We start from the raw sequence: 7,600 nt of genomic DNA on the forward strand, positions 1-7,600 counted from the left end.
TCATTACCTACCTTATGTAACTGCAATCCCTTTGTACATTATTTTTACAAAAAAAAAAAACGTATTAAAAAAGATGAAAAGACCCAGAAATAAAACTACATACTTACAATCATCTGATATTCGACAAAAGAGTGAAAGATGTAATGTGGAAAAAACATAGTCTTGCCTGGTGACTGTGGCTCATGCCTTTAATCTAGCTAATCAGAAGGCTGAGATCTGAGAATGGTTGTTGAAAGCCAGCAGGGCCAGGGAAGTCGATGAGACTCTTAGCTCCAATAAACCACAAGAAAATGGGAAGTGGAACTGTGGTTCAAGTACTAGCCTGGAGATGAAATGCTGAGGGGTAGCTCCGAGGCCGAGAGTTCAAGCCCCACGACCGACACACACAGACAGACACAGACACACAGACACACAGACACACACACACACACACACACACACACACACACACACACACACACACACACACACCACACATACACAGACATCATAGCCTCTTCAACTATTGGTGTTGGGAAAACTGGACATCAATAGGCAGAAAACTGGAAGTGGATCTCTGCTTGCAATAACATCAACTCAAAATGGATTAACTACATTAAAATCAGCCAAACTACTATAAGACAGAAAAAGGGTGACATTAGAACTTATAGGTACTGAGGTGGAAGCTGGGCAGCTGCACGCCGAGCACCGGTAGTTGCGCTCCAGATCCTGCAATCTCACACTGCGTGCCTTGACCCAGTAACTGCTTACTCCAGTTGGCCCCTGCAATGGGCGCCATGCTTCCGGCGGCGCCTGGCGCTCAGGGCAGCTCTACTCACCGCCCTGGCCCTGCTCCTCAGGCCACCGGTGACGAGGGTCCCATCTTGCAATGCGAGCACTGTGATGGGATCGTGCTGGCCCAGTGCGAGCCTCTGCCTGCAGTGCCTGCGTGTGCCGAGCTGGTGCGGGAGCCAGGCTGTGGCAGCTGCCTGACATGTGCTCTGCGGGAGGGCCAGCCATGAGGTGTCTACACAGAACTCTGCAGCTAGGGGCTCAGCTGCCAGCTGCCACCAACCGAGCCACGCCCACTGCAGGCGCTGCTGGATGGCCGCGGGTTCTGCGCCAATGCCAGCGTCCTGGCCGGCTGAGCGCCTACCTGCTGCTGCTGGTGCCCTCTGCCTCAGGAAATGCTAGTGAGTCAGAGGAGGACGTAGGCACGGGGAGCTTGGAGAGCCATGCCCCTCCCAGCACACATAGGGTGCCTGACTCCAAGTTCCATTCCATTCACGCGAAGCTGGACACCATCAAGAAAGGTCACGCAAAGGACAGCCAGCACTACAAAGTCGACTATGAGTCCCAGAGCACGGACACCCAGACCTTCTCCTCGGAGTCCAAACTGGAGATAGAATATGGTCCCTTCCTTAGAGAGATGCAAGACACCCTGAATCACCTGAAGTTCCCCAATGTGCTGAGTCCCAGGGGTGTGCACATCCGCAACTGCGACAAGAAAGGATTTTATAAGAAGAAGCAGTGTCGCCCCTCCAAAGGCAGAAAGCGGGGCTTCTGTTGGTGCGTGGACAAGTATGGTCAGCCCCTCCCAGGCTTCGACAGCAAGGGCACGGAGGACTTGCACTGCCTCGGCATGCATAGCCAGTAAACCCCACTGCATCAGTTAAATTGGAGCTCCAATACGCCTTACTTTACACAAAAGACTGCCACGGACAGAACAGTACCTGCCTACAGCCTCCACTTACATTACTTTTTGTGATGACCTGGTTTTTTGTGTGTTTTTTAAAGAAAACCAAAGTTTAGACAGAGACTTTAGAAATGTCTATTGTTCCGTTAAATGGAAAACTTGAGCATCTTTCCACTTTTCAGTAGTCAGAAAAGAAAATTAATTTCTCAGTTGCTTTCTGTAAAAATAACTGATACTCCTGCCCAAAGCAGCGGACTTGATCCCCTTCTAGAAACCTCTCCACATCTGCCCATTGGAACAGCTGACCTTCTGCCTCTCTCACTTCAGTGGCTATTGTAGAAGACACCTCCTCGTTGCCCTCTGCACTGCTCAGGCCTCATGGAGAACAGGAAGGTCAGAAACTCAAATCACCTGGACATCTCTACCATACACGAGACCCCTGGGCCTCCTGATACTATCTTTGATTCCAAGTCATGGACCCCTGGGCCGCAAAGCTTCTTCATTATCTGCAAGTGACTTGATCTGCTTGGAAAATACTGGAGAGATTGAGGTGGAATATAACTGACCAAGAAAGTTCTATAAAACTGACCCAAAAAAGTTCTAGCACATTCTGGGAAACTTGTAAATGCAGATCTTCCTGACCTCCCTCCATTAGGCAGCTTTTCAAGGATGGAGCCCAGTGGAAGGCCCAGGGTGGCCTTGGCTGTGGTCCAGCAGGGCATGGGGGAGGCTGGGGGTGTACCCCACACCTCACAGGCCTCACCAGTAATGGAGTAATCGCTCTGGAGACAACAACAACAACAACAAAATGTTTTCTAATTTAACTCCTAGTTTGGGGTTGAGGATAATAAACTGTTTAAAGGCAAAAGTTTATTTTCACCCCTCATCTTTATTCTTGACCTAACAAAACAATGGTGTTTAATGTTATCTAAACAGGAAAGATGAACAGCTTGTTGAGACAGCCTCATAGGGCACTGGGAACATGTAGAGAATACCTTGTGTTTGTTGAACATGGAGTCCAACTCATACTTTATAATTCACACATATATGCAGAGAGAGAGAGAGATGTTCTCAATGGTTAACATTGTATACAGCATAGCCCAACTATAATAGGATTCATACTAGATAATCCTAGATAGTGTTAATTACTAGAAGGTGTAACAATGGCTGTGATCAGGAGAGGACACTCAGTCCAGGCTGGGCTTTTCTCTCCCCAAGGCCAAACCCATGGCAGTGTTGGGTGCGTGGCGATTGTCCTGCCCTACACAGCAGAGAGCTCTCCTTAAGAACAAAAAGAGGTCTCAAGACAGCCTGCCTACCTATTACGAGCTTTCCTTTATTTTTTAAATTTTTTGGGGGGGAAAGTATTTTTGAAAAATTTTGTCTTGTGATGTATTTATAAAAGTAAATAAAGTTTTACCATCAAAATAATAATTAAAAAAATACTTATAGGTACTGGCAGGAACTTCCTGAATAGAATCCCAGGGGCATAACAGATAGGAAAGAAACCCAACAAATGGGACTACATCAAAGGAAAAAACCTACACAGGCTAGAGACATAGCCACTAAACTAAAAAGACAGCCAACAAATTGGGAAAAGATATTTACCTGCAATACATCAGACAAAGGGCTAAATTTCAATGTATACATGGATCTCAAGAAACTACCCCTCCCAAAACTAATAAACGAATCACCAAATGGGCAGAGGAGCTAAGGAGAGACTTCTCATAAGAGGTAAGAATGGAAAAGAAACATATCAGGAAAGGTTCATCATCCCTGGCCATAAAGAAAATATAAATCAAAGTAATTCTGAGATACCATCTTATCCAAATATCTTGAATTAGACAACAAATGTTGGTGGGGAAGTGGAGAAATTAGAAAATGGCAAGGACATTTGCACAACCATGTTCCTTGCTGCTCAATTCACAGTGACAAGAAATGTACACAACCCAGATGCCCCACAATAAATGAATGGAACCAATAATTATGCCATCTATATACAATGAAATTTTACAGAGCCATTAGAAAGGATAAAATAATGTCATTTGCAGGGAAATGGATGACACTAGAATAAATCATGTTAAGAAAGTTTAGCCAACATCAAATTGACAAATGGTACCTGCTCCCCTGATATATGGAAGAGAGGTTTAAAATACCATGGGATATGATATACTGTACAGGATTCTAGACATCATTTACAGTAAGAACAGAAGAGGAAGCATTTGGCGAAAATCACAAAGTTATAATACCCAAGCACCTTTTCTACATAATACTATATATATATATATATTGAATTGCAATGATAAGGAAACAAAGGAACTTTTCTTAATTTGTCTTTTCATTTTCTAATGAGTCTGTATTCTTCACCTAATATACAGGGAAGATGGGGGAAGGGCACAGAATTAGTGGGAAGTGGGTGAAAAAATGCAGCAGCAGAGCCCTCTGGCTCTACTGGACATTGATGAAAGTGAACCATGCAAGTCGAGGGTCAAGATGGGAGGGAGGGTATGGAAGTGAATGTGGGAACAGATGAGATTATGTAAAAGGAAGGAAATGTACCAGTTACCTGATATACAGAAAGGTAACCCTGCTCTATATAGCCGCTAAAACATTTTTTTTTGAAGAAAAGTGTTCCCAAATGAGAACATATGAGAATAAGAAAATACAGAGCAGATAATTCTTTTTTATGTCCTTGGAACCTGATAGTTTCAATCAATAGCTATTGTCCTACCAACTGAGTCATACCTCTAAACCCAAAAGTCCTTACAATATTCAAATTTTTCATTGATTTCTTCATATTTTCTATTTACTTTTTGGTGTGTGTGTGTGTGTGTGTGTGTGTGTGTGTGTGTGTGTGTGTGTGTGTGTGTGTGTGTGTGTGTGTGTGTAAGAAATGGAGTGTGATCACAGGATCTAGGTGCTATCCCTGAGCTTCTTTTTTGCTCAAGAGTACACTCCACCACTTGAGACAAAGCTTCACTTCTGGATTTTCTTGAACAGTTTATGGGAGATAAAAGATTCACAGGGACGTTTTTGCACCACTAGATTCAAATCATCATCTTCAGGTCTCAGCCGCTGGAGTAGGTAGTATTATAGGCATGAGTCAAGGCTTCTGGCTTATGAATTGTTGTCCCTTTTTTAAAAAGATGGTGCCAGTGGCTCATGCCTGTAATCATAGCACCACAGGAAGCTGAGATCTGATAATTGAGGTTTAAAGACAACCTGGGTAAGAAAGTCTGTGAGACTATTATCTCATAAACTGGTTAGCAAGAAACCAGAAGGGGCACTGGCTCAAACTGGTACAGTGATAGCCTTGAGCACAAAAAACCAAGGACTGCCCCCAGACCCTGAGTTCAAGCCCCACATATAAAAATATGTAAAAAAAATTGCAATCACTTGTAATCTCAACATCTTCAATTGGTGGTGTATTTAAAGTTAATTTGCATCTCACTTCGTATGTATTTGAGGGGGAACTAAACATATAACATTTTTTTTAAAAAAATGAGCAGCTGGGTTCAGGTGGCTCATGCCTGTAATCCTACCTTTTCAGGAGGCTGAGAAATGAATATGGTGGTTTAAAGACAACCTGGGCAGGAAAGTTCCCATGAGACTGCTATTTCCAATTAACCACTAAGTGGTTTAAACTGGTATGGTAGAGTACTAGCATTGAGCAAAGGAGTTCTGGGACAATATCCATGCCCTGTGTTCAAGTCCCATGTCTGAAGGACAAATAGAAATCAGGTCTGGGAAGTTGGCTCAGTGCTAGAGTGTTTGCCTTGCATGTGGAACCTTTGGGTTCAATTCCTCTGTACCACATAAGCAGAAAAATCCAGAAGTGGCACTGTTGCTCAAGTGGTAGAGTGCAAGCCTTGAGGTGAAGAGCTACGGGACAGTGTCCAGGCCAGAGTTTAAGATCCATGATGGATAAAAAGCAAACAAACAAAAATAATTCAAACATTTAAATGATGTGCACAATAGACTATACACTAAAGATGAAAGATTAAATTAATGAATTAATAATTAAAGTGACCAACATTGTTTTGATTTTGTAAGTGGTGAATATAGCAGAAAAAGGGATAAGAAATAATGATTCATTTCTAACCACTCATATTGTTTTAAACTCATTTACTACTTTTAAACTAAAGGGGCACATAAGTATCATTTTACAAAAAAAAACAAAAGTTGTACATGTATTTCAGCCTGAATTCCACATTTTATAATTTTCCTTTTAATAAATAATCAGTATCTTTTCATATAAAATACCTGTAATCCCTTTATTTAATACTTATCATTCTAGTATTTGATTATATCATAATTCCTCCCTTACTTCTTTTCTTCACATCCTTTCCTCCTTTCTATACTAGCAGTTAAATTAAGGGCTTCATGCACTTAAGGTAGGTCCTCTAAAAGGTGAGCCACATGCCTGCTCTTTTTGCTTTAGTCACTTTTTTTTTTTTTGGTCATGTGGCTTGAACTCTGGGCCTGGAGACTGTCCTTGCACTCTTCAGCTCAAGGCAAGTGTTCTACTGTTTGAGCCACAGTGCCACTTCTGATTTTCTGGTGGTTTAATGGAAATAATAGTCTCACATATTTTCCTGCCTAGACTGGCTTTGAACTGTGATCTTCAGATCTCACGTCCTGAGCAGCTAAGATTACAGGCATGAGCCCCCGGCACCCAGCTCTGCTTTATACTTATTTTTTTTGGGGGGGGGTGCTGAACTCTGGGCCTGGCCACTGTCCCTCAGCTCTTCAGCTCAAGGCTAGCACTCTACCACTTGAGCCACAGTTCCACTTCCGGCTTTTTTTTATTCTGCTTATGTGGTGCTGAGGAATGGAACACAGGGCCTCCTGCATGCAAGGCAAGCGCTCTACCACTGAGCCACCTTCCCAACCCTGCTTTATCCATTTTTATGGCAGGGTTTTCTGTTTATGACCAGGCCAGCATGGTCCACAATCCTTCTTTCTACCTTTTCTGAGTAGATGAAATATAAACACAATGCATTGTGTTCAGATATTGATTGAGATCCAATATTGTGAATGTTTCCCTGGGCTAGCCTCAAATCATAATCCTCTCTGTATCAGTCAAGACCTAATAGCCAGCATTACAACTATGAGCTACCATGTGTGGGTCAAATTTCTGACAACTAGAACATATGAACAATGTTTTAATAATTTTAAATGTTGAATTTGAGGAAAATGAGTGCTTTTATTTGCCTAGTTTCAAATTTCACCAAAAAACACAAATATTAACTTTTGATTTCCTAGATTAAATAAGCAGATAAACTTTAAAAAGCAATTAACTATTTAAAGAAAATAGCTAGGACTGGAAAGGTGGCTCAGTGGTAGAGCGCTTGCCTTGCATGCCTGAGGCCCTGGGTTCAATTCCTCAGCACCACATAAGCAAAAAGAAAAAAGCCAGAAGTGGCACTGTGGCTCAAGTGGCAGAGGGCTAGCCTTGAGCTGAAGGACTGAGGGACAGCGCCGAGGCCCAGAGTTCAGGCCTTACTATTGGACACCCCCCCCCCCAAAAAAAAGCTAAATAGTAATCATCCTTACCACTGTAACTTTGGACTTAACACCTTGTCAAACATTGTTTACATCATAGTTGGTTTTTATGGGCAGTATATTCCATAAACGGATCATGCCACCCCCAATGTCGATGGTCAAACAGCCTATATGCACAGGAGTGAAAGCCAGGCTGTAGGCCATCACACGATCCATGCTCTTATATCTGACTTGCTTTGGAAACAGGATTATTCTTCTATTCTACTTTCTACAAAGTTGCATGATTAGCAAGCATGATTTAGAATGGGAGTGGCCTCATACTTCATGTTCCACGTAGGAGTCTTGCTTTCTGTATATCACTCCCATAAATCTACATACTGGACTTGGCTTTATTGTTTCAATGTTGTCTTATTTGTAGTC

General features: G+C 42.6%; 1 pseudogene; it reads left to right on the top strand.

Moving 5' to 3' along the window:
* Positions 1-776: 776 nt before the first annotated feature.
* On the top strand, positions 777-1,636 carry LOC122118056 (annotated as a pseudogene).
* The last annotated feature ends 5,964 nt before the right edge of the window (positions 1,637-7,600 follow it).

Source organism: Dipodomys spectabilis, unplaced genomic scaffold (assembly GCF_019054845.1).
Source record: "Dipodomys spectabilis isolate Male_0828 unplaced genomic scaffold, ASM1905484v1 ptg000147l, whole genome shotgun sequence".
In the NCBI taxonomy this organism is placed as follows: Eukaryota; Metazoa; Chordata; class Mammalia; order Rodentia; family Heteromyidae; genus Dipodomys; species Dipodomys spectabilis.